General features: G+C 48.7%; 1 long non-coding RNA gene across 4 annotated transcripts; it reads right to left on the bottom strand.

The window, feature by feature from the left end:
- Positions 1-658: 658 nt before the first annotated feature.
- LOC123275667 (uncharacterized) lies at positions 659-9,790 on the bottom strand. Of its 4 annotated transcripts, none has more exons than XR_011505453.1 (4): positions 9,621-9,788; positions 8,895-9,518; positions 5,050-7,940; positions 659-2,610 (listed from the first exon to the last, which is right to left on the bottom strand). It is a non-coding gene; the product is annotated as an uncharacterized lncRNA (long non-coding RNA). The 4 variants fall into 4 exon arrangements; XR_011505454.1 differs by lacking the exon at positions 659-2,610 and having other exon boundaries at positions 2,660-5,282; positions 6,246-7,940; positions 9,621-9,790; XR_011505455.1 differs by lacking the exon at positions 659-2,610 and having other exon boundaries at positions 2,660-6,440; positions 7,660-7,940; positions 9,621-9,780.
- Positions 9,791-27,736: the final 17,946 nt, after the last annotated feature.

Genomic DNA, 27,736 nt, shown 5'->3' with positions numbered 1-27,736 from the left:
CCACAGACAGGTTTACCGGCCTGAGGCCCAACATCGCTCCCAGGCCTACCCACCCTCACCTGACACTGACTGAAGGCTCAGGCACACGGTGAGGGCTTCAGAAGGCTCTGCGCCTGGGATTCCTCCAGGCCTGCATCCTCACACAGCACTCACATCTTAGCGCCTCAGCCCTGGGGCAAAGTGAGCCTCAGCCGGCCATGAGCACAGGAGTCTGGGAGGGAGGGAAGGGCTCTGCTCCAACCCCTCCCAGAGCAGGGTCCATGCTGCAGAGGACTGTCCACCTGCTGGATGGTCCATGTACATGCCCCCAGAAGGAAGCGAGGGAAGGCTGATTGCCCTTCTTTCTTTCTTTTATTTTTTGAGGAAGCTTAGCCCTGAGCTAACTACTGCCAGTCCTCCTCATTTTGCTGAGGAAACCTGGCCCTGAGCTAACATCGTGCCCATCTTTCTCTACTTTACATGTGGGATGCCTACCACAGCTGGCGTGCCAAGCGGTGCCATGTCTGCACAAGGGATCCGAACCAGCGAACCCCGGGCCGCCAAGAAGCAGAACATGAGAACTTAACCGCTGCGCCACCGGGCCGGTCCCTGGTTGCCCTTCTTTCAAGAGAAAAACATATATATATGTATATATATTCATATGTAATGCGTATAATATATGTATGCACCTCCAAAAGTTCTGATTCTATCATGTATGCATCACCAGACATAGTTTCAGTTTTCTGTGGGTGTTCTTTTTTGTTTATTTGATTTTACTTTTGTATTTTCCTGAGGCTCCAGAAACATTGCATGAGAAACTGAGAGGAGAGTTTTATGAACCAGAAGTTATCTCCATGCTAAATGGGAGTACATTGAATTTCATACTTTTAAAAAGAAATAATCTGGGACTCTGAGCAGGCCGGGGTTTGGTCCCACTTCCCCATCTGTGTGCCACTGGAAGAAGCACCACTGTGCGGGATTGCACAGTAACAATTGCTTCAGAGGCAGGCCCGATGGTGCAATGGTTAGTGTGCATGTTCTGCTTCAGTGGCCCAGGGTTCGCCAGTTCGGATCCCAGGTGTGGACATGGCACCACTTGGCAAGCCATGCTGTGGTAGGCGTCCCAAATATAAAATAGAGGAAGATGGGCACGGATGTTAGCTCAGGGCCAGTCTTCCTCAGCAAAAAGAGGAGGATTGGTAGATGTTAGCTCAGGATAAATAATTGGCTTCATCCTCAGACTGGAACCCAGAGATGAGCAGAAGCCCTGCATTGGCCAAGGTACCTTTGGATCCAGAGAAGTGGCTGGGGCCCCCGAGCCCTGGTGCTTATCTGAGTCTGATCTAAGTCCCAGGAGAAACCAGAGAGGGCTCACTGTCTCCTGCTGGAACCAGTGTATGGCAGAGCTGCCCACACTGAAGTCAGCGCTCAGGGTGCAGGTGAGTATAGCGTAAGACCCTGGGAATGCAGAAATGGAGGAAGATTGAGTCAGCACAGGCTGGGAGAGGGAACCCAAAGCACAGCCACACATGGTGAGGGGGCATTTAAGCTGGGAGTTTCTGAGTGTTAGGGGCTGACAGAGTCTGGGAGCTCCCCAAATCTTTGAGTCCTGTCTGAACCTCTGCAGTGAGAGGGGAGCACGAGGAGGAGAGGAGTCCAGGCCATTGTGCACACAGCCCCTGGTTCCCACAGTGGGGCTGGGCTTGCCCAGCCTTGTCTTATCTTCCCTACTGTGCCCAGGGGAAGAAGGGCTGTTGATGCAAATTCACTCCCCCACTTCCTGGCTGTCTCACACCCACCTGATGACTGATTCAGGAGACTGAGAAAAGATCCAGGGCAGAGGAGGCTGAAGGAGGTGCCTGCTCCCAATGGGTTCCCAGGAGGGTCATGGAGGGAGTTGTGACAACATCCACAGGACCCTGCCCAGGGCCCTCCTCCAGGCCTTGAGGACACCACACTGCTGGGTGTCATCGGTGAGCACAGGGAGCAGCTCAGTCTCAGCCCAGTCTTGAGGACAGTGGGGGCTCCCCCAGCTGTGAGGAGGCCCCTTGCAGGCCCAGAGCAGGTCCACAGCACCCCCTGCTGGTCACATGTCCATCTGCAGTGTCCTCGGTTTACTGAGGCTTAATGCCCAGACCTATGTCACCATCATTCAATGGTGACTGAGAGGTCTGCTGGGAGCACGGTGCTCACCTCCAGTTACACAAATATTAGTACACTGTCTGTGACTTTATAATCTTGCAACACAAAGGAGAAAGTAGTCAAGAAATAGACCATACTGTGGATATTAGAGTCTCTATAAAACACATCAGAGTGTGAGACTCTCTCACTACTTGGACATTTAGGGAGCTGGGTTTGGAGGGATGCCAGTGACGTCACATGGAATAACAGGAGGAAAGTGAAACTAGGACATGATGATGCTCAAACCACAAGGAGGACTGGCGATTTCACAGACTGGCAAAACCATGGAGGGGACATGGTGGACTGTGCAAGGGGAGGGTTGGAGAGAGCATGGCAGCCTTAAGAAAGTACGTTTTGTTGAAAGAAGATTTTATAAAGAAAAACAAGACAAGAGGATGCATTAGAGCCAAATTCAAAGGTAGAATCTCCAAGACTGTCGACCAGGAGGAACTGTAGAAAAAGAAACAAGGAAGAGACAATTAAGAATTTTAAATTTTATTTGAACAAAAATCAGACAGTGTTGGTATTTAGTGCAGTAGAAAATAGGGTTATTAGATGATTTTTGGACATGTGGTAATCAGAAACACCGAATTCCAAGTTCAGAAATGTTTGACGCTGGCCTTGTGTGACAGTAAGACGTGAATGTGGCATTGAGAGTGATGCCCAGGCACTATGAGCGGCCACCGATGAGGGTAGGGAAACTTAGAAGAGACACAGCTTGGAACAGAACCCTGGGCAGCATCCTCATGAACAGAGTTGGAAGAAGAGTCCTAAAAACACATTGCCTGAGTAAAGGCTCTCTCTCATTTGTATCCCCTTAACCACGTGTGCAGCATGTTTATTAGTGATGGCGGATCCCCTGTTCCAGGTCCCAAGTGTTGAGGAGGGTGCAGGTTAAGGACAATGTGGTGCCTCTTTGTCTTCCCAAAGCAAGAGTTACAGGGAGTGCTGAAGACTATGAAGATGCCTTTGTGACATTTGCAGACCACGACACCCCCGGGGGGCAGCTTTGGGGAGGGTCAAGGAGGGTGCATCCAGCACAGTGTCCCAGGTCAGGCTGAAGTGTTACCATCAGTGGGCACCAAATATAAGTGGGGAATGAAGGAAAACCCGAGCCCCATCGTGATGTGAGATGGAATTTTCACCCTCCCCCACTCCTCTGATGTCCTCAAGTCAATTTTCTCTCATCCTTAGAGTCGCTCTTTGAAGCTCCTTTGTGATTCCCTCTTCAGTGCCTTCACTGCTCTCATTTGGCAAAGCCCTTCTCTGTGTAAACTGAGCTCTCATCTCCTTTTTGCTGGGATCCTCTAAGCTATCGTGCCTGTAGACAATCAAACGGACTTGCTGACCCATAGGAGACTCTGGGTTCAAGAGCTCTTCTCCCACAAGTGCTCCAAAGGCAAAGCTGCGCTCAGCCCTGCCTCTGCCATCAGTGTCCACTCCATGCCCAGTGGTATCACACCCTCCCCTCCGCCTCACTACTCTAACATCTCTTCCCCCTCAGGCCTCAGTCCACACTGAGAATCAAGATACTTAGGAAAAAATGATTACCAAGTTCATCTTTCTAATTTGACTGCTTATATTTATTTATAATCCCAAAATAGTGTTTTTCCAATTTTTAAATTATCATTCATACCACTCAGGGGGCTTTGGAATTATGTTCTTACAGCATCTTAAGACACTGAGAACACACAGAAAGGGGATCCCAGGTAAGGAGGAGGGGGTGGGCTGGATGTGCAGGTCACAGGGCATCTGGACAGCAGCTGTGACTTAGTTTCCCCCACTGCCTCATCTGACACTCTCAGAGAAATCAAGTGTGGGCTTGTGCACACTTCCCACCGCACACTCACAACAGCGTGTCAGGATGGGGGTGATAAACATGCAGGATGGGGGAGGGAGTTCACATTGTGGGTCTCGCTCAGACACACCCCCATGAAGTCATCAATTTTATCAACTTCAAAGGACTTCTCAGAGTTGAATCCTCGTCTTCACATTTTGTCTACATGGTAATTGTGTATCCACAAGGGACCTTGAGCTACAGGAGTCCATGAGAAGTCTTAATCTGTCACCTCCGCACCACAAGAACCTCCAACCAGGGGCTCCAGAGCTGCCCAGGAGGCAGAGCTGCAGGCTCCCTCCCATCCTCAGCCCCCAGGGGGAGCAGGCACACAGCACAGCACAGGCGGGCTCAGGGAAGGCATAGCAGGAGACCAGGAGGGACATGATGGCCGTGGGACCCAGAATCACATACTTGGGGGATTCCCAGGAAGAACAACATTAAGCACCCATGAAGGCAGAGTAGAGGCTGTACTGTTGAGGGGAGAGAGGGATGAGGCCCCGGGAGGCACATGGCACGCCCACAGTGTCCCTGGTGTAGATATCTGAGCACAGGGGTCTGTGTGTCCACTTTGTACTTTGGTCACACCTCCGCACACAGGCAGGGTAACTGCTCACCCTCTATCATCCACAGGTGTGACCTGCTGTGATCAGGGGACCTCTTTTCTACCCACACCCACTGGGGCCTCGGATGAAACCTGCGGGAGCACAAAGGCCTGTGTGCTTATGTGTGAGTCTGTGAGCCTGAGGAAGCGTTCTCAAGGCTACAGTGAGTCACCCCCTGGCCCCATCACACCATCGAGAACTGCCTTGGTAACTGAGTGTGACAGGTGTGAGAAGAGCAGTCACAGGGGTCTGCATCCACCCAAAGGCAGTCACGTGCTCTAGACGTAATGCAAGGCTTCTTGGCTCCCATGGGGCTGGAACCCTGGGTGCTCTGCTTGTCTGGAGTGGAAACTGTGCATTTCTACTCTGCTTGGGGGTGGGTGATGAGGCATGGGGGGTTGGGTCCTGGGGAGGGGAGGAGGCCAGCAGGAGGGGCAGACATGTCACCTGGGGCAGGAGTCAGGCCACCTCAGCACGGGCCAGTGCCTGGGGAATGACCATGATTCAGACTGAGAGCCCAGGGATGAAGTCCATCTTCAGCCACTGCACGGAGTAGTCGGGCAGCCAGGCCAGGATGGGCAGCCTCCTCTCCACAGTTGCAGGGGGCAGCAGCGGCCTATGGGGCCATGCAGGTACCTGAGGGCCTGGCCTGACCCAGCACCTTCACAGAAGGAAGCACCCTGAGGTGGGCATGTGGGGACACAGACCAGAAGTCAAGGTCAGGACTCCAGAGACCCCAGCAATAGGACGGGGGTCCAGGGCATCAGGAGAGGCACAATCTGTCTCCCCTCCAGGGGTCTGAGCCTCCCCCACTTGCTGGTCTGAGAGGAAGCCAACAAGCTGTGCAGAGGGGCCTCAGCAAAGGTAGGGTGTCCCCCGACCCTGCTCACCGCGCTCCCTGAATCCCCTGCCCAAAGGCGAGGTACCTGCTCTGCCTCCATCAATGTCCACCAGGAAAAATATGACCAAAGTTCTCAGTGAGAAGCCTAAGCGCAAATGTGACTCAAGATTTCTCCCTGGAGAATTAGTTTTTTGTTTTGTTGTTTTTCTTTCCTCCCCAGGGAATTTAACCAGGAGCAGTGTAGAGAGAAGCAAGGCCAGGGGGCACCCTCTTCTGGCTGGCAGGGTGGGGATGGGGGGCTGGAGGCGCTGAGGGTCCTGAGATTTTCCAAGAGCCCACCATGGCAGCCTCCACCCACAAAGGACACTGCAGCGCTGCACGAGGGGCGGTCACTCATCCTGAAGCTGCCGACCCCCACCTGTGGCATCTGCATCCCTAGAGGGGCCCCAGGGTTCTATTTGGTTCTGGAGAACTTTAGAGGCTCCTTGATTAATTCAGGTGCACAGCATCCTCTAAGATCCCAGCTCCCAGTGTTCAGAGCTGGCCCAGGACCACCCCTCATCCCAGACCCCTGCGACACTGCTCTGGGCGGAATCCTGCTCCCAGCCCGCTGAAGGCGCTTGACCTGAAGGCTGGGTCTCAGCAAGGCTGAGGGCAGCGGGGACCTGCTGGAGACATGGCGGGTGGGGAATGGAGGTCCCAGCGTGAGCCGCCCCCCCCCCCGGGATGCCACACCGCACCCCGTGTCCCGCGCTGCCTGACCCCCACCCCGGGCCCCGCCCGCAGCCCCCTGGAAACTCACCTGGCGCCGTCTCAGCTAGGGGCCTCCGGACACGACCACAGCGAGTCCTCAGGCGTCTGAGAATCAGGAGCAATGCAGGGGGTCTAGACTGCGGCGCTCAGGGGCGGGGCCTGCGGGGCACGTGACGGCGGGGCGGGGCCGGGGCGGCCTGCGGATCTTCGCCATCGTCCTGGGCTCCGCCTGTCCTGGGCTCTCCTGCGCGCCCACAAACGTGCCGCTGAACCTCGGTGAGCGCGTCCTGCGGACCAGCTGCCGCCTTGGGCGTCGCCCTCCATGGCCAACTGCTGTCGCCCCCGGAAGCGGCCACTCGCCCCTCCACACCAGCTGTCAGCTCAGTGCTGACCCAGGGGGCCTTCAGCCCCCGCTGCCCTTCCCTCCCAGTCTTCCCTCTGATGCCGCCAGATGCTTCCTGGTCGGCTCCTGGGAGAGGAGTGCAGGGGAAGGACCTTCTCAAACCCTTTCTCCCTCACCATGGTTGGAAGGCTGGCCAAGGCAGGCGCAGGAGAGACATGTGATCTCTCCTGCCTCCTCAGTCAGCAGCATCTTGACTGGGTCTAGCTAGAACCTTCCACAGCACCTGCAGACTGTGATTGCTGGGTGACTATAACTCATGATTTATGAGGCCAGCAGGAAAGATTAAGTATAAGCGCTCAGACAATGTAGTAAAACATTTTGAATTTTTCCTGTCACTTACATTACATTAATTTAGTTTCATTTACGTTCATTTCATTGATTTACTTTCATTACGTATTTGTGAGAGGCAATTATGTTCTGGTTAAAATGGCCTTTGGCATCAACTACGGATTAATCAAGACCTACTTTTGTCATTACTGGTGGGACAACCCTGAGCACCTTGTTTTCATCTCTCTAGCCTATATTTCCAGCTCAGTAAGTTGGAGGAAAAGGTAATTATTCTGACCACAAAGCTGGTAGTGAAATTAGACGGTTAGACAGTCTGTCCGCTATTTAGTGCTGCTGTTTGCACACAACAGGCCCTCAGTAAGGATTAGATGACATTTTCACAGGAATTTATGAAAAATCAATAAATAAATTATAGTGGAAATCTGATTCAAGCTTCTACTTCTTCGTAACCACTGAGAAACTGGGAATCCCAAATGAAACCTCATTGATGTGGTCCCACAATTTCCACTTCCCTCAAAAGTAAAACTCATTGTCCTTATGAAGCTGCCAGCCCTTCCTGCTCTAACAACCCCTCCTCTCCTCACACAGATCAGGGCTGGGTACCCGGGCACTGAAGACACAGTGTGTGGAGGAGACAGTGCCATTCCGTATCTCACAGACAGCGGGATCTGCTGACCTCTTGTCTGTTCTTGCCCCCAACAGGATTCCCCTGGGAGACAGCAGGTGTGTGAGGCCTCATCAGTAGGTGCACACCCGCCCAAACTCCGCTCACCTCTCCTTTCAAAGAGGCTCCTTCAGTGCTGTCTCCACCGTGTCCAACGCCCTGTGAGCAGCTGACCACAGGAAGCCCCAGGTGTGTCCCTCAGCTTCCCCTCAGTCCACCCCTGACTCTGGCTGACGTGAGAGCTCAGTGGTGGTTCAGGGGACCTGGAACTGGCGGCAGCACTGACCATTCTCGTTGCTGTTCTGTGTCCAGATCTGCATTCGTTGCTCTGGCTTCCTCATCCTGTGTGCTCTTCCCTCCAGCTTGGTGAGGGGGGGACATGATGGCACCTGTCCAGGCAATGACAGTGACACACAGAGCAATTCAGCAGCATCACCATCATGCATGGCCACTAGTTGAAAGAGCCAGGTTTTCAATCCAGTTTTGTTTGTTTATATTTCTAAATCATAGATAAGACCTTTTCCAACTCCCCTCCAGTGATGGGTGAGTTGTGGGAATTGGGGTAAGATGAGTGAGAATCATAATTTGCCCCCTCGGAGGGTCTAGGGGGGAAGCAGCTGCTGGGCCCTTACTCAGCCCTGTGAGCACGAGACTCTGCCCAGCCCAGACAGGACACAGCTGCAGAGTCCCCATCAGCACAGGAGGCTCCAATGCCCCAGCCCTGGGGAGTTTGGGAGACTACACAGCAGGGGGCACCCACAGTGCAGACCCTGGGGAGACCCACGGCACCCCCTGCTGCTCCCTGGTCAAACTTCAGCTCTGGGTGGAAATAATGTCAGGGGCACTGGGCTTAGACCTGGTCACTGTCGCCACAATCATCCATGGGCCATGCACCCTACTGTGAGCCAAGATGCTGGTGTAAGTTGATTATCCAATTTCCCAGAGAGCAAATACTTCCCCAAATCAATAAAGTATTAAAAAGATGACACATTTTTAGATTAAGGTTAAGAGAAATTTTATATTAATAAAAAGGTAAAAGTCTGTCATAGTTCATTAATTATTATCCAAGTCACAGGAGCTGACAAGTGTGGGAAATGGATATCAGGACAGCATCAACTATCTCTCTGACAGCATTAAACACTGAGCTGTCCCACATGCTTTTCCTTCATGTCTTCATTGTGCAATGATGATAAGCATCTGGCACAGGGAGCAGAACAGCAATGTGCTATGGACCTGGCTTATGTATGTTGATGAAGACATATTAAGTATTAATTTGTTCTCCATCATCCAATTAATGAATAAGGGCCTATCTGTTAATGCTCTTTGAAAAAGAAGAGACTCACAGTCGTGGTGGGGTCTCCGAGTCTCACTGTTGGTTGATGTATTTTGGAGCTGAGCCTGCCCCCCGTCTTCACAGGCAGAGAGAGAAGAAGGAAAATCTTGGAGGAGTCACGCTAGAGAGATGGAGATAGCCTGGGAGAGGCTGGAGGAGGCTCATGGCGATGAACCACTGGATAGGAGGTCGGGGCCATGGACCTCCCCCACCTGGTGGTGGTACCATCTCCCCCCTCTCCCTTTCTCTCCTGCTTTGAAGGGCTGAGCCGTTCTGAGCATAGGAGGAGATGTTGGCTGCACTTCCCCATGGGTTTACATCACTGTGTCAGTGTAACTACCCATGTCCAGAGCACAGTAATAGTCAGCCTCGTTCTCAGGCTGGGCCCCCGTGGTGGTGAGGGTGGCTTTGTTCCCGGAGACGGATCCAGAGAAGCGATTAGGGACCCCAGAGAGGCGGCTGTTCATGCTGTAGATGAGTGTGCAGGGAGCCTGGCCTGGGGTTTGCTGGTACCAGCTGGGGTCATAACCTGAAGAGACTGACCCGGAGCTAAGGCCACAGGTGAGTGTGACCGTCCCTCCTGAAGACACTGAGAGTGATGGCTCCTGGGTCACCACCGTCTGAGAATCCACCCCTACAACCAACAGGAAAAAGACAGGTGTTGTTATGGGACACAAGGGTCACTCTAAGACCATGCTTTTATGTCTCCCAAGGATGCAGAGACCCTTCATCTTACCTGAGCTGTAAGCGAGGAGCCCGAGAAGAAGCACCGTCCAGGCCATGGTGGGGACACGCACAGGACGTCGCCTCCTCAGGCTCCTGGGCTGGAGAGTGACATCCTCAGGGCTTTTGCATGCCTCTCAAACCCATTAGGCAGAGAAGGTGCTTCATGCAAATCAGCTTCTGTTCTTTTTCTGTCCCTGTGTCACCCTTATGTCCCAGGGGGAGATCTTGAAAGGCACAGATGCTGGGAACTCACACAGACCAATGGCTGCGCTGTGACTGAGACACTGAGTGATGGGGGCTGATGGCTTTCATCAAATCAGCTCCTCTGCATCCCTGGTGCCTTCAGGGATGTAGACTCCAGAATTTCTTCTCTGGAGAGCCTGAGGGCTGAGCGAAGAGACGGGTGTGTTCTCCACCTCCCGGTCCCAGCATCTCGTTCATCTCAAATCCATTCCCATCCCTGGGATGATTCTTCCTTCCTCAGTGAAATCCCTTTCTGCCTTCTCTGGAGGAGCCTAGAAGTCACTCCTCCCCCCAGCAGCAAGTCCACTGGGAAATCACAGAGCCCATGTCTGGGGTGTGAAGGGACAGGGGTGTCCCCCTGACTCAGTCCTGGACCCTGTCCCACTAGCTGCAGTGGAGCTGACCAGGGCTGGGGTGCTGACTCAGAGGGCTGCACTGCCAGACTTGGGATGGCTCTATGAAACGGTAAATATATGGAGTAGCTTCAATGTAACTGTAGATGTTGAGGGGGAAAGGTCACATTATCTCCATGAAATTATGGGATCCCAACCAAATAGGAATCCATGTGTTCATAATCAGAGAAAATGATAACCCTGCTCCTGAACAAGTGAGCATGACCATCACGGAGCATTTTAATCCCCTGCTCCCTTAGTCTCCTGTGGAGCAGAAGGAATGGGAAGGGGCAGGGGGTCTGAGAGGTAAAGGGAAGGCCCAGGAAGATAAAATTCCTCAAGCAGCTGGTAAAGAGAAGCCCCCAAATGGGTGTTGATCACAGTGTGAAATGAAAACATGGTTTGTGTTCTCCATTTCTAAATCTCTAGACTGTCGTCTGATTAATAGAATGTGCATGGCTGTCTTTCCTTTCTCATCACGTGTGTTGGGAGGATCAATTTATATCAGACCAAATGACTCATGCTAAGTTGTTTTATGCCTAATAATCAACTAGATGTCTGAGACAGAAGAGAAATATATATATATAATATATTTAATATGTTTCAAATTTTGATAGGAGAAAATCTTTAAGATAAAAATAAATAGATAATTAAAATATCTGAAAATATAAATGACATCATTTTCCATAAACAACTAAGAAATATTACTGAAAAAATAGACTAGAAAGACATATTTTCTAAAAATATGACACTTTAAGGGCTAAAGCATTTATTATCCATTTCATCATGAATAAATTGAGAGGTCATAATTGCCAGCATTGTTTCCTGAACTCTGGAGGGAGCCTGAGTGATCTTGGTAAATTGTCTCAGGTATTTGGAAGGCATCATGCTTCAAAACAATTGTGTCCTGCAGAGAAGGTCTGAGTGACAATTCAGAGCCAGCTTTGAATTGAGGATTGGTAAATTGCATGTGGCAGAGGAATCCATGGCCCAGGAGCCCCTCACAGTGCAGGAAGGAGCAGAGAGGAGCGCCCCCTGGTGGCTCTTGGGTGATGCTGCTTGACCCAGGTAGCAGCTCTCCCTTGGCTGTGCTGTCTCTGTCTGAAGGACCAGGCTGATGCTGGCTGTTCATCATGGGCTAGAGGATCAGCAAGTTCCGTGGCCGTGTCTGCACTAATTCCATCTTTTTCTCCTTTTCTGTGTCAGGGAAGCACCACTGAGAGCTCCAAAATTCCCTCCCTGAATGGGGCAACTGACATATGGTTCAGAACCTCTTCATATCTGATCTCCCTCCAAAATCCACATTCACCAGCTCCTGCAGACTTGAGTCTGTCTTGATATAGCATGGATTCTACTAGTATGTTGGGCAATTTTTGCATTACTGTCTATAAATGATGGTATCCTATAATTTTCAAATCTGATACTGTTTCTGTTGGGTTGGGTTTCCTATCTTTTTCGAGAATCAGTAAATTGGATTGGGCTATGTGCCCTTTAAGTCTTTGGGATACTTCCTTGCATGTGTGATAGAACTCTGCCATGATGCCTTCTGGTTTGGAGTCCATATTAGAGAAGATGTTTCCTCACTCATTTCGCGCACACACACACACACACACACACACCCCTAGACACTGTGCATGATGGCAGGTGTAGTACAGTCACACACAGGACCCTGGAATTAGGGAGAGAAGGAGGTAGAAAGAATGGAATTACCCACTGCTTGAGCCACATGTCAGGAGAAAAAGCCCCACCCCCACCATCATCCTTCACTTTCCCCTAATGAAACTCCTTGTTCAGTGAGTGAGGAGGGTGATGAGGGGAGAAATCTGAGTCATGGTGGTGAAGCCCCAGAGTCTTCGTTGCTCAGGTCTACTTGTTGGAACTGTGACTCTCCCGTCTCCAGGCATCTCTTGTCCACTGCCCAGAGAGCTTCACAGGACACGTTTCTTCATGCAAATTTGTTCCTGCTGTGTAATCGTGCATCTACAGCTTCTTGAACATAAGCTCAGGACAATGTCTCCACGAGATGTAAAGAATGAAATATGAGACTTGGATGTGTGTGTCAGAGACGAGATCGAATGTGGCTCCTGGAGGCCCCAGGTGCAGGAAGTAAAGCTTCAGTGTGGGCACTTGTTGCCAAAGTGTGAAAGACGCATTAGAGTATTTTCCTTGATGGCCTGGGCCAGAACCCTGTCCTCTCAGGAGCAGTCCAACGGCGTCCCCTGCTGGGCTCAGAGCCCATGTCCTATGACACCACCCAGCTGTCCGGGAAGGGGTTGCTGACTTTTGCAGATGGGTTTTTTATGATGTCACTGCCCAGGGCAGTAGATTGAGTAAGTCTTCTCTGTGACGTTTGGGGCTGAGACATTGATTTGTTCATGTCACTAATGTCTCATTTGGTTCTCCTCAACGAGGAGGAGAACTCCTGGAAATCAGGAGTCCCACAAAGTTCTGAAATCAGGTGACAGTGAGAAGCATAGCTTCTTTAAGGTTTCAGAGCTCAGAGAATTATCCGCTAACCCCTGGCTGGTACCAGGAGACATACACAGGACTAGGGTGAGATCACATGGTTCTTCTGGGTCATCAATGCTGTACTTCGGCCCTTCTCATCCACAAACAGCCCCTGTGGAGGCTATTTTCTTTTTGGAAACAAAGTAATTCTGTTTGCATTGAGAGCTAAGTATCTCCAACTTCCCATGGAATGGGAGCTCTTTGTGGTATTTGGGTTGTATTTAGCTCTGTAACAGTGATAATCAGCCTCATCCTCAGGCTGGAGCCCAGAGGTGGCCAAAGAGGTTCTAGTAATAAATGTGGATCTCAAGAATCAGTCTGGAACCCCTGGAAGGTCCCCACTGCTGTCCTAGGTCACACAAGTAGGGGCTCTGCATGAGAGTCCTTGGTACCATTGCCATGGTGACACCCAATGTCTCTGCTGCTCCCTGTGCAGGAGAAGGTGACCTTGGATCCGGGCCCATCAGGAGCTTCACAGGAGGAGTCACACATGCACACACTGGGGAGTCCCTGCACCTGATGTTCACAGCCCTGCCCCACGCCCTGGGTTGTTGGAAAGCTCCGGTGAGGTATGAGAGGCGAGGTGGACACAAGTCATAGCTGTGGGCTCAGGGAAACCCAGTCATGGAAGGCTCCTTGGGTCCTGAGTGGTGTCAGCTGTAAGGTCTTATCCATGGACCTACTTCACCCAACTCCTCTGGAGCAGGCTCGGCATTTTCCAGCATTCTTTGAGCATCCCCCACCCTCCCATGCCCCATAAAGAGGTTCCCTGGATACAAGTCCAAAACTGCCCCTTTGACTAATGCCCCTCTCCCTGACTTTACAACTGAAGGCTCCGGTGCCCAGTGAGGGTTCCAGGCTAGCTCTGTGCCTGGAATTCCCCCCAAGCTCTTTCCTCACTCAGCACCTCACTCGTGGTGTGTCATCCCTGGGACACAGTGAGCCTCGCTGCCCCTGGGCACAGGAGCCTGCAGGATGGGAAGGCCTCTGACCCCTCACAGAACACAGTCCATTCTGTGCTAGTCTGTCCACCTGTCTGCAGGGTCCCTGGACTCTGATGACAGTAAAAGCTAGGGAAGTCTCATTTTCCTTATTTCAAGAGAAAAAAAATCTTTGGTTCTATTCCACATGAATAACCAGGCAACATTTCAGTGTCATCATGAATTTTTTCTTTTTATTTTTGTGTTTAGTTTTCCTGAGACTTCAGAAACATGGAATGAAAAATTGGGAGTGGATGCACTATGAAGCAGAAGCACTTCCGAAGGTCATTTGTATACGTGTGAGTTACTTTAAAACTTAAAACCGTCATGGAACAAGACACTGAGCAGGCCCAGGTTTTTGTCCCAAATTCCCCATCTCTGTGCATCACTGTGAGAAACACTACTGTGCCAGATCTGATGGTAAGAGTCAGCCTCGTTCTCAGGCTGGAGCCCAGAGATAAGCAAAAAGCCTGCATTGGCCGAGGCATCTTTGGATCCAGAGAAGCAGCTGGGATCTGCTGATCCCAATCACATGCTTGAGTCTGAGTAGCAGCACAGACTGGGATAGATGCCCACACTGACGTCCCTGCTCAGGGTGCAGGTGAGTCTGGCTGTTGTTCCAGGAGATGCAGAGAGGGAGGGCGGCTGGGTCAGCACAGGCTGGGAGAGGGAACCTGAAGACACAGACAGATATGGGTGCTGGGCAGGGACCAGGGTAAAGTTTCTCAGCATTCTAAGAAGAAAGGGAGTGAAAATTGGGGATGTCTACCACTCGGAGTCCTGTCCGTACCTGTGCAGTGAGAGAGGAGCATGAGGAGGAGGGGAGTCCAGGCCATGGTGCACACAGCCCCCTGGTCCCCACAGTGGGGCTAGGATGCCCCAGGTCTCCTTTTCTTCTCCACCCTCTGCCACATGAGGGGCTGTCCATGCAAATGGGTTTCCACCCAGTGCAAGCCCAGCCTCTCCCTGAGCCCTGGTGCTGGAGCTCAGCTCACACCACACACTGAGAAGGGTGGTGGTTGGTTTTACCCCTTAGGAGAGCCCTGGGAGGAAGCACCTGCTGAGACAACACGAAGGTCCCTGCTCAGGGGACTCTGCCAGGCCAGAGAGGGCACAGCTGCTGAGTCCCCATCAGTGAGCACAGGGCCCAGCCCCCAGGTCCAGGTTCCTTTGAGTGAATAGTCCTCACTGAGCAGCTATGTAGGAACCACAGGGAGTCCCACAGCTCCCCCTCCTGGTCTCAGGGCACACTGCTCACCATGACCAAAAGCCCTGAGAGCCCAGCTGGTTTCTGCAGCTCAGTGGGTCCCTGTCTCTCTCTGTTCACACACCCATGGTTAGATTCCTGGATACGGGCATTCTGATACATGTAGCATGATTACTGCAGTTTCTCAGTCCCAGAAGGAGTCCTGTTTGGATGTGCTTGTATGTACATATATAACTATTTAGCATTCATTCTAGAAAATGCCAAGTGGCCCAGATGTGCATCAGGTCAGGTGTCACAGATGAGGGGACAGTTCCGCTGGTTTGAAGAGCGTGTAGGGACTGTTTAGGGAAATAACGTAGATGGGAGTTTTCTGGGGATAAAATCAGTGATCTATTCCAGCGAGGACAATTGAGCAATCATGCCGAAAGCCATGTAACGCATTTAAAGTTTTGATAGAGATTAGATTTGATTCAGCGACTGGGAAAAAAGCATGGCCTTGTTAGGCTTCACCTTTACCAGTGAATATGGAACGTACTTCTTTATTCTATGAAGTGAGTTGTATTTTCTTAACTTTGTGTTTTTCTGCATATCTGTGTCATATATTTCTTTTCAGGATTCTGTCTTAGGTGTCATACAATTTGTTTATATCTTAAAGAAAACTCTCCTACCTATATTTCCTTACTCATCTTAGTTTGGCAGCAAGCTAAATGGGAGATTTTAAAGTTTTTGCCGATGTAGTGAATGGGCAGTTAAATCCTATAACCATCACTTCTGCACTGTACCTCATAGCCAGCGCTGCTGGATCTGTGCCCATGGGCCCCACATGTCTAGACTCACAGGGCCTCTTAGTAATGACCTGTGACCAGGACCTCTGCTCCCCTCAGACACTTTCTCCTCGAGGCCTTCAGAGGGACCCTTCCCACCCAGCTCAGGCGGATCAACCCCCTGCCTAACACCCTTCAGTAACTCCTCAATGCTGTTTGCATCAAACTCAACTCCTCAGCTCCCCTAAGGTGACTTCGTGGTCTGGTCCCTGCCCCCTCCATGGGCCACCTCCCAGCCCCTCTCCTTATTCTCAGACCTCTAGCCTCCCTCACTTGCCTGTAGTTTCAAAAGCAGGCATTCCTGTCCCTTTCATGGCTTCCAAGCCAACTCGTCTTCTGTCTATTGGGAATAGATGGGCTTAAATTTGAAATCATGGTGAAAACACACATTTTGGCAACTCTGAGTGTCTCTTAGCAGGACATACCCACAGTATCAGACAGGAGTAGAGAATTTAAAAACTATATTGTGGACAATTTTGAAGTTACACAAACTACAGAGAACGATTCAAAGAACCACCTGCACCCGTCACCCAACCTCAAGTGTCATCAATAGGACTCAACTTCTTTAATCTCCAACCCTTCTCTATCCCTCATCCTAATACCTAAATATGAAAACAAATTCCAAACACCGTACCGCATCATCGGTCCATGCTTCAGCATGCACATGCATTTTTACTGTCCCAAAACCCTTGTACATTAAAGCAATGCGTCACGACTACTCTCACATAAATGTATTTGCGTTGTCATCTCCTGAATGGTTAGCTTATTTGCTTGTTGTACTGACTGAGAAAGTGAAGGAAGAGCAAGGCATCCTATGTTTTGGAGCCATGAGGTTCATGGATGACACATTTGACTAGAAGAAAGTCCAGACCAGCACGTCCATCCTCAGACAATCTACTATGGGTCTCCATTCATGCACTTCAAGAATCGTGTCTTTTTTGAACACTAAGATTTCAAACCCATCATTCTTCCTTCGTGAGTTTTCCCACCTGGTTCCACTGGCGGATTTGGGACTAAGGTGTTGCATATTAAATTTCATTCAGCATACGGTGGATTTTGAACTGTGTATTTAGTATTGCGTGGCAATCAATTGTCTCACAGGCTCTTAGTTCAGTGAAATGTGAGCAGATGTTCAAACAACTATATGCACTCGGCAGTTTATTTGCTCCTGGGGTCATCTTCTGTCCTCAGAATCACTCCACCATCCACTGGATGCTCCTGTCTGCTGTCTTGTACCCACAATACAATGCAAACTCCAAGGGTACATGACTCTGTCTGTTTTTATTCATCTTTGTATCCCATGCTTGAAAAACGCTCACTAAGAGAACAGATGAAGATGGATCTGTTACATTTTCATGTGCATTGTGTAAAACTTTAAAATATTACTTGCACATCTATTCTGACTAAATGTGTGCTCCACACTCTGGTTGAGAGGAGATTCCATGTGATTGGGTTACAGGTTCTCTGATCTCACTTGAGTCTGTGCACCTGTTTTGTGTAACAGATGGGAAAGCGGAAGCACAGAGAGGTGACACACCCAGCCTTCTGTCCAGCTGAATGTCTGGAACAGGACTCAACGTCAAAGGCCTCCTAAGAGCTGAGAATATGTTCTTCTAACCCAGAGGGTCCAAAACTGGAGTGATTTGGCCCCACTCCCCAGGGCATTTTGGGAAATGTCTGCAGGTGTTTTTGTGTGTCATGACTTGGAGAGTAGGGTGCTACTGTTATCATATGTGTAGACCCCAAAGAATGTTTGTAAACATTCTACAATTTAAAGAACAGCCCCAGCACAGGGAATGATGCAGCCACATTGTCCGGAGTGCCATGGTTCAGAAAACCTGTTTGAACCAAATCACCTCCATGAAATGATTGCAAAGGAAGTAGGAAATCATCCATCAAGACATGGGGGGAAATTTTGGAAAAAAAAAATAGATTCATAAACATGCAATCTCAACATAGATATTCCAGCAGGAGACAAGAAAGAACAACCATCTCTGCTGGGGACAGATTGAGGGCAGACCCAGCATGGGGAGGCTCTGGGGAACTTTCATCTCACTTCCCCACGGGTCTGGAGCACTGTGTGCTTATAGCTGCTGTCATCAGACTGACCGGAGTAGTTGGCCTCGTCCTCAGGCTGCAGCTCAGAGACGGTCAGGCAGGTGGCATTAGGGGAGCTTCCTATGGAACCAGAAAACTGATCAGGAACCCTGGAGGCTCCCTTGTCACTCTTGTAGATTTCGGTGATGGGGGCACTGCTGGTAGCAGTGCACATATCTGCTCCCAATGTAGCCACTGCTGTGGGTGCAGGAGATGGTGGCCTCCTGCCCCGGAGACTCCAGCACAGAGCTGGTCTGAGTCAGCACAATCTCAGCCCAAGACCTTGCAAAGAGGAAGTAACACAGAGATCAGTAAGGACAGGACAGACTCCGTTGCCAGGAAAGAGAAAGAGGTCGTCATGCCAGGAGACATCCAGGTGCCCTCCCAGATTTCCCTGGAGGCAGCCACATGTGCAGTGAGCTATATGGGTGAGGAGGAGTGGAGCCCAGGCCATGGTGGAGATGCCCCCAGACTCTGCTTCCTGAGCCGCACCACCAGGCCTGAGCCCACCAACCCTTCTTGTATGTTATCTATATTCTCAGGGTGGGAGGTCTCCACTCGAATATTCCCCTTTCTGGAGGCTGTGGGTGCCCCTCCTTCAACGTTAGCCTGGCCTGCATCTACTAAAGGGAGAGTGTAGGAGAGGAAAGGGCTTCTCTGCAAGGATTACACAGGAACACTTCCAAGACGCAGGGGAGAGAGGAGCTCAAAGCTGAGGACCTGGGGAGCACCAGCGCCCTCTGGTGGATGTTCCACAACAGCATATTCTCGGAATCATTTAGCCCCTCTGCTGTATTTTTCTGTGAACTTGACTAAGTGCCCCAAAGTGATGAACAAGGACCACAGCTGGCTGCTTGAAACGTGTACAGTTCACAGCCTGTGTGAGCTGTGGACACTGCTCATCCCACAGCTCCTGGTCACCCTGTGGACAGACCTTGTGTAGTTTCACACACTGCACATGGATCTTAGGGTTCAGTAAAGATGAGAGGAACCCCATGCTGATTTCTAGATGTTTTCTGTGAAGGGTGCTCCTCTCCAGAACTCATCCCCGCAGCTCCCAAGAGCCTCAGATCCCTGAGCTCAGGTCTCCGTCTGCTCCACTCGGTGAGAGGCTGTGCGCTGCCTCAGCTCCCCTCTCTGCTCCAGGGGCCAGGCTGTGCATCACACAAAAAGGTGGGCTGATGATACAACTTGTGTCATTTTTTTCCTCACAAAAATAATAATCTTGTTCTGCCTGCTGTCTAATGTTTGAAAGAACTTTTATACATGTATCTGTTTTTCCAGTTGTTTGCAATGGGCAGTTAAATCATTTTTCAGTTATTCGAACATGGTTGCAACTACTTGTGTTTTTAAATTTTCACAAATGGTAGTTTCCAGAGATCTTATTCTGAATCTCACTTTTTTTATTAAGACGTCTGTGTTTCCTGAAGATGCGTGGATCTGTTTGAGAACTGAGCTCACGATGTGACTGCTGCGTGGCGCTTGAACAGCCCATCGTGAGCCCACTGCGCGCACAGGCCTCCTCATCGGCAGGTAATTGAGTTCCATTGATTTCTGTGTGGTTGGTTGTTCTGTTTCATTTCTGCAACCACCACATACTCTTTAAATTATCTATGTGTTCAAACAGATCTCGATATCTAATCATTTATAGCCCACTTCCTTTTCATTTGTTCGCAAAATGCTCTAGGCTATTCTTGGACTTAACTTTTTCCACATAAATATTAGAAAAAATGTCAAGTTTCCCGGATATTCTGACCGATACTACACATAATTATTATATTTATATATTAAATAAGCATACATTTCATATTTTTGATATTAATCATTCTCAGCAACGTCTATTTTTACATTTATTCAGGTCATGTTTGATCCCCCTGTTGGAATTTTTATCTTTTCCCAGAGCGTCCGTGTGCATTCTGTGTCAGATGGTCGTCTGGGGTCTCTGCGGGCCTTGTGGTTAATGAAGATGGCGGTGTGTACGCAGAGAGAAGGGGCTGCACTTAAGCTCCACCGGAGCCTGGTTCCCAGCAGAGCGGTCTCTGCTGAGGCATCAGAAGACACACGCTGGGCCTGGGGTTTTACTGAAGAGGTGACTGAGTGTGAGACATGCACAGAAATGACTCTATAGGCGGTCCTGGAAAAGAGTGTGAGCCCTGAGGCTTCAGTGCCTGTCACAGGCAGGGTCCACAGGACATCCCGATCTTATGGTCCTCACGTGGGAAGGTGGCCTCATGCTGCTGGTTGCCTCTGAGAGGAATGTTGTTCCTGAAGAAAGGTTTTCTGCTGTGTTGAGGTGAACAGGCTAAGTGTGTGATTTTGGCAACAGCTGAATCTAAAGTTTCTTAGTGTCAGCGATCTGTGGAAGGGCCTCAGAGCCTCTGCTGCTCATCACTTGTGAAAAACGACACAGCACATGAAAAGAGGCTCAACACCAGGGGGCATAAGGGAAATGCCCGTCAAAATGCACTGAGGTATCACTCCCCCCAGACTAGAAGGGCTATGATAACAATGAGAGACAATAACAATCGTTGGGGAAGATGTGTGGGAATCAGAACATGCAGATGGTGTTGGTGGAAATGTAAACCAGTGTGGCCATATTGGAAAGATCTGACAGCTCCTCAGCACTGTGATGTAAAGCCCCACACGTCTCAGCAATCCCGCTCCTGGGCGCCTCCCCGGCAAATGAAAACACATATTCACCAAAACCAAAGCAAACATGACTTGTACCTGAATGTTCCTAGCAGCATTGTGCATTCTAGCGGAAGATGACAAACAACTCAAATGCCCATCAACAGGTGAATGCATAAACAAATGGTGGTTTGCTCACACAATGGAGTATTATTTGGTGATTAAAAATGGACTACTTTGTCATGCCACAGCATAGATGGACATCAAAACTCTTATGCAAAAGAAATAAGTGAAATAAGGTGGTCACAAAGGGCCACATATTTTCCTGGATCCAGCTACATGAAATGTCCAGAATAGGGGAATGTATGAAGACAGACAGTGGATGGGCGGTTCCCTAAGGTTGAGTAGAGAGTCAGGAAGAGTGATCTCAAATGGGTGGGGACGTTCTCTGAGGGAGGATGGAAATGATTTATAAGTAGATTACAGCAACAGTTACACAGCCCTGTAAATATGCTGAGCACTACTGTAGACATTACACTGGGGAACTTTATGACATGCAGACTACATCTCAATAAAATTATAAACAATGTGAGAGGGAGCTTCTGCCACTGACTCTTTAAAGTTGGGCGGTGTTCAGAGTCAGACCCTCAGATGTTGACACTCTAGGATGGGCCACAGTCAACCCTGTTTGTAAGAGGCAGTGTGGAGAGGATCACATGGAATGGGGCATGTTTTGGTTTCGGTTCCCCATGGGTCCGGAGCACGGTGTTATTGCTGATGCTATCGTCCCATGCTGAACAGTAATAATCAGCCTCATCTTCAAGCTGGAGCCCAGAGATGGTCAGATAGGCCATGTTGCCAGACTTGGAGCCAGAGAACCGAGCTGGGATCCCTGAGGGACGAGAACTTCTGAGCATCACAGTTTTGGGGGCACCGTGAGAAATACGGTACCAGCCCACATCAAATATTCCAACGTTGTTGCTATTTCCAGCGCAGGAGAGGGTGACTTTCTGTCCCACAGACCCAGACACTGAGGCTTCCTGTGTCACCCAGACTGCGCCCAGGACCCTGGAACAGAGGAGGTAGAGACACGGAGAGTTGAGACTGGGGTTACTGCCCGCAGCATGCTCACAAAATTATGGCTAAAGAGCAGCCAAATTGTCCCCCATAATCACCTCTCCTGCTTTCCAAAGCCAGTCACCTGAGCAGTGAGTGAGGAGGGCGAGGAAGAGAGGGGTCCAGGCCACGGTGGAGACACCCAGGTTCTGCTTCGGAGCCTCAGGAGTGAGGGAACTGCAGAGTCCTCTTATCTCTCCCCTCAGGAGAGCAGAGAGGGCCCCTTCATGCAAACCACCCCCCTCCCCTGGAGTGCCTGGGCCCACATTTGGTGGAAGCTGAGTATGGGTGGGGCTGGGGAGCCTCTCCTGGGGCCCTGGGAGCTCCCAGCTGCTGGGTCCCGGTGAGCACAGAGCAGAGGCACAAGGCAGGGCTCCAGGCTCTGGGTTCCCAGCTGAGATCGCCCCACAGACCCTCCGGACAGGCCCACAGCGCCCCCTGCTGTCTCAGAGCCCAGATTCACCTGTGACTGGGATGGATACCCCAGGGCTGAGCAAGGAGAGAGAGAGACTCTGGACTCAGTCCTGCCTCACACCCCACCCCTCCCCACACAGGGGCCGGGGCTTCTCGACCCCAGGGGGCTCCTTGCTGTGCTGCAGGTGTCACCGCATCTTTTCCTTACTTCAAAAATGTGGCCTCTTCAGTATAAAGTCACCCCTCTGCTCCTTCCACCGTTAGTTAATTATGTGTTGGGTCCATGGGTGACTGACCCCTCAGAGACACCGTGTCCTGCAGCCAGTGAGCAGAGGGCAGAGGGCACAGGGCATTAACCCTCCTCCACACCCTCTCTGGGGGGGGCCTGAGGTGACCAGTTCCTCTCTCCCTCATCACAGGTCACTTCCAGCCATGGCAGGCCAGTCTCCATAACCTTCTTTACTTGTCCCCACCTTTACCCTCAGTGGGGCAGGGGTCCATTAATAACTACACACAAGGAATTCTTCCAGAAGAACCTTTATTATTTAGGAGAGAGACCTGCTTCTCCTGTTGCTCATCCACCCTGGGGAAGATGATCAGGGACATCAGTCCCCCAGGAAGCAGCCAGGAACCCACAGCCCTGAGGGTGGACAGCAGGGTGAATGGGTCTCCCACACACGATGCGGGCTGTGCATTAGGACAGGGCTGGACCTCCGGGGAAGTGCAGAGGGGCTGAACCTGCAAGCAAACGGGTGAGCAAGGTGGCACAGATGTCCCCAGATTTCTTGTCTAAATCCTCTACTCGCAGCCCATGCATCATTTATTCCTACTCTACAGATCCTTCTGTGGCACTGCCATGTGTTAGATATTACCCTACATGCTTTATGAACATTAACAAAGTTATTTCTCCCAGTGAGCAGATCCACAAGTGTAGCTCCAATGGCTTTAATAAACTTCAGTCGATTACATACATATATTTCTAGCCAAGCGCTTGCTTCCTGACCTCAGTCCTCTGCACTCTATTCCTGCAAGGACTGACTGTGTCCGACTGACTGAGTCACAGAAAACATCTGCTCAGCTTCTCCACCGCTGAGTCAGACTAAAAGCCAAAGGATGCCCGTGGCCTTAACAGTGTTGTTTCACTCTTGTGGCACTCAAACCCAGGAGAGTGCTGAGACTTAGTAGTAGCCAGTCCAAAAGTAATTTTGAATGAAAACATAAATGAGTCAACAAAAAGACAAAAATGCCTCTCCCCTCCCCCACACAGGGTGAAGCATGGATAGAGACACTGTGCCGGACCTGCTCTTTTGTCTGTGCTCTAATCGACCGTCCACATCCCCAGCTGTGTACATGAGTCATCCTAGAGACATCCACGCACCTCTCTCACGCATCCCAGCAACCCCCCAGCCTGCGGATCCTTCAACACAAAGACCCCCAGGGGCAGGTCCCTAGCCGAGTGTTTAAGTTCGTGCCCTTCGCTTCAGCAGCCCAGGGTTTTGCGGGTTCAGATCCTGGGTGTGTACATGGCGCCGCTCATCAGGCAATGCTGAGGCAGCGTCCTACATAGCACAACCAGAGGCACTCACAACTAGAATGTACAACTATGGACTGGGGGCACTTGGGTGAGAAGGAGAAAAAAAAGACAATATTGGCAACAGATGTTAGCTCAGGCGCCAATCTTTCAAAAAACAACTCTAAATTCTGATGAATCTTCTTTGCCGGTGGAGGCAGCCTCTCCAACCCCTGTGGAAACAGCCTCGTGAGGAGTTCCCTGTGATCAGCTTGGGGAGCAGGAGAAGCCTCGGGCCAGATTTCCAGAGCACTCTGTGATACGCAGGCCCCACCCACTCCATTAAAATAGGAAGACAGTTTACAGAAAAGAACCCGAAAGCGATTAATAGGATTCTGAGATATCTATCGAACTATCTGAATTCCAAAAGACATTTTAAAAGAAGACAAACGATAACCAAGAACACTGACTGCGCACATAGTTTTGTAGTATAATCAGGCAGGAAGGCCCCTGTCCTAAATCAACGGTGCTTAAAGAAGACAGACAGCATAAGGGGACACTCAGAGGCTTGAAGATGACATTAAAAATGAAGGGAATCCTTTCGTAATTCATTCCTTGTCCTTTCATTGTATTTTTCTTCGTATGATTTGAATTGCTTTATATGACAGATGGCCCTGAAACTTGCTTATAATTGGACTTCTATCAATGAAAGCATTCATTGATTTCCAACTACTTGTAGCCCTAAGGATTATGAGAAAGTGCTTCAGAACCCAGTGGTAGAGCTCCAAGCGCCCAGACGCAGGGATGCTGGGAGCTTCCTGTGCTGACGTGTCTGGGGGCGTTCAAACATGGGGTTTCCCTCGGGACCTAACCGGAAGTAAGGGTGCTGCTGTTTTTAAGACGTCTGAAGTCCCTTCAAGACAATCAAAAACTCTCCCATGAAAGATTTTTTAAAGTAAAAGAATCTCTTTTCAAATGCTAATCATCACTCCCTAATTTATCTGGTCTGTAAGATAACGGTTTTTCATGGCATAAGGAACATATTATGTTCAAAATAGTAATTTTCCATTTCCAAAATAATAAAATTCCAGGGATGTGTGTATTTCTTCCTGCATGTTGTCTGTTCTCCAAAACAGATAAATTCCAGTAGACACAGCTCTTTGCAAACAAACGCCTTAAAAAAAAACTATTTCATCAAATAATTTGAAAAAAATGGAAATGTGATTTTTTTCATCAGAACTAAAGTGTTACTTGATATATGAAGAAGCAGGAAAATGTGATCTATTCTCAAGAGTTGAGGACAACCCTGAGATGATCCAAACGTTCAAATTATTAGCCAAAGACAGCTATTACAATTATGCTCAATTATATAAATGAAAATATGGTCATAATAAACAAAAATATAGGAATCTCAGCATACAAATTAAAAATATTGAAAAATAGAAATTTTTTTATCTGAAATCTGAAAAAAATTTGAAACTACACAGGCTAAATTGCATAATGAAGATGACAAATGGAAGAGGAAATGATTTTGAAAATAGATAACAGAAATGATCCAAAGTGAAGAGGAAAGGGGAAAAAAGAAGATTGAAAAAATTAACAGAACCTGAGGGGCCTGTGGACAACATCAAAGTGTCTGAGATACGTGTAACTAGAATCTCAGAAAGAAAGAAGAGAGAAAACGGGGAAGAAAAAACAATGAGGTAATAACAACCAAAATTTCCCAAACTTTAGACATAATTTACATTTATAAGGACATAAATTTAAAAACTCAAGAAGTTTAGAAAATGTCAAACAGGATTTTGTTTGGCAAAAAAACAGATTCCAGGAAAACCATGCTCTGATACTTACCCACACTGCTAAAAACCAAAAATCAAGAAAAAATCTTGACGGCAGCTGAAGAAAAATGACAGATCATATGCAGACGATTAATGTTTGAATGATCACAGACAACTCATCAGAAGCATAAAGACCAAAAGACAGTGGAACATCTTTAAAGCGCCGAAAGAAAAAAAATTGCAGGCAAAATTCTACATCCAGCAAACACATCTTTCAAGAGTGAAGGTGAAATAAAGACATTTTCAGATAAAAGAAACTAAGAAAATCTGTTGGCACCAGATTTGCATCACAACAAATGCTAAGGAAAGTTTCTCCAGGGTGAAATGAAATAGAATTAGAGGGAAATTTGGATCTTTGGGAATGAATGAAGAACATTAGAAATGTTTGTTTTGTGTAACGTTTATGTAATTAAAGTTGATTTTTAAAAATTTAAAGGTGATTTTCCGTGAAAAATTCTGACTGCAACCCCTGCCCTAAGTGAAATGAGAGCAGGCAGTGTGCTTGGCTAGAGAACTCTCCAGTCTTATCTCCTCAAGCAGAGCATCTCTCGGATACTCAGAAACAGATCAGAATATTTGCACGGCTTTCCTACTGGCCAGGAAATAACTGTCTTAAACTGCCTCTTTTTCCACCTTCACATACTATCGTGTGTGATCGAGAGCTCTCGTAACATATAACAGAACAAAGTGATATGAAAAACACCCAGAATATTTGCTTCTCAGGGTAAATGTCTTGGCTCCTGCACTACAGTTTCAGAGATCAAATTCTATAGAAACAACTGAGGTGAATGTTTTTTTCCCCAGTGGCATCAACAAAATAAGGTAGAAATATACTGATCTCTTAAAGGTCTCAACCTTTTCAGTTCAATTAGTGCTGACATTCCTCAGAATGAAAGACTTTTCAAAACTTCTCCGCATTTTTAATACCTGACCCTCCAGTAGATTCTCTCCTAGAAGAGGGACATTACTGAGGCCAGCCGGCAAAATGGGAACATGAATGGCAGCCTCAAGTATCACACCAATGTTCAATGTACCAAAGGCCATAACTGTATGCTGTTATAGAAGGAATACCCTTATGCTTAGGACATACCCAAGTGTTTAAGGATAAAGGACCACGACGTATGTGTGACCCTCAGAAATAGGTATCTTCATACACAATATGGAGAAGGAGAGAGAGACAACAAAATAAATGATAAAGCAAATGGAGTAAAATGTTAACCAAATAGGTGAATCTAGCTAAAGGGTATATGGGTGTTCTTTATACCTTTTGTATTTTTGCAACTTTTCTGTAACTTTACAATTATTCCAAATAAAACATCATAGGAAGAAAAAAACTGTGGAAACAACCCAGGCCACTCTGCATGTAGCAACAATTGGAAAAAATGTTTCATTCTAATAGGAAATACCTGGTTGTGAAAATCACTTTATTACAACAAGCCACTATAATTACCATTAGCAGGATCCAGAGAAACATTAGGAACGTTTACCATGCAATATTCTTTCCATGCTTAAGCACTGAAGCCATCATAGATTCCTCTTGCTTCATATCACCTGGGATTCACGTTTTATGTCACAGTATGTATACAGGAAAATACAGTTTTCCACTTGGTACCTTCTAGATTCTCTCTTTCTCTTCCCCTCTCTTCCTTTCTCCCTCCCTCCCCCTCATCTCCCCTTCCTGTTTTTCTTTCCTTCTCTCTCCCTTTCTCTCTCACTCTCTCTGTTTCTACTTCCATCTCTCTCTGTCTATGTCTATGCCTTTCTCTTTCATTCTGCCCAAATAAAGAACTTGGAATTTAATTTAATTTTTGCTCTTAAAAATACTCACACAGACACAGTTCTTAATGTCCTCAGTGACGATTTTGAGGGGAATGCTCTTTGGCTGGTCCTTCTCTTTGGCTAGATTGATGCACCTAATCACATTCAATAATAACCCAAAATAGAGTAGGATGGATTAGCTATTAGCTTCTTTTCAAATAATCTATACTGCTAATATTTTCAGTCTACTTGGTTATTTTTGAAAGCATATAAATAGACTCAGCAAAACCAAATTATGAGTTGGAAGAATATGCAAAAATACTTCATGAAAGTAAGACATGACCCAGAAAATAGCGGGTTGCCCCTGTCGTGTGAGATTTGGCAGTAGATCCAGTCCTCAGAGCTTTCCTGCCTGGTTGGAGGGCCCAGCACCTTCCTGGGTTCAAGGCTAGGAAGTAGCAGCTGCTTTGAGAATCACTCAGTAGAGTAACCTGCACTTAGGGAAATTGAGCGTGTGTTTTGAGAGTAACATTGGATCCAATCATTAGGTTGGAGAGAAGGGGAAGATGAGAGTGACAAGCAGAACTTCCTCAAAAATAAGCAAAACATGC

The sequence above is a fragment of the Equus asinus genome, chromosome 8 (assembly GCF_041296235.1).
Source record: "Equus asinus isolate D_3611 breed Donkey chromosome 8, EquAss-T2T_v2, whole genome shotgun sequence".
In the NCBI taxonomy this organism is placed as follows: Eukaryota; Metazoa; Chordata; class Mammalia; order Perissodactyla; family Equidae; genus Equus; species Equus asinus.
The sequence above is the reverse complement of the archived record's forward strand: the minus strand, read 5'-3'. Positions and strand labels throughout refer to the sequence as shown.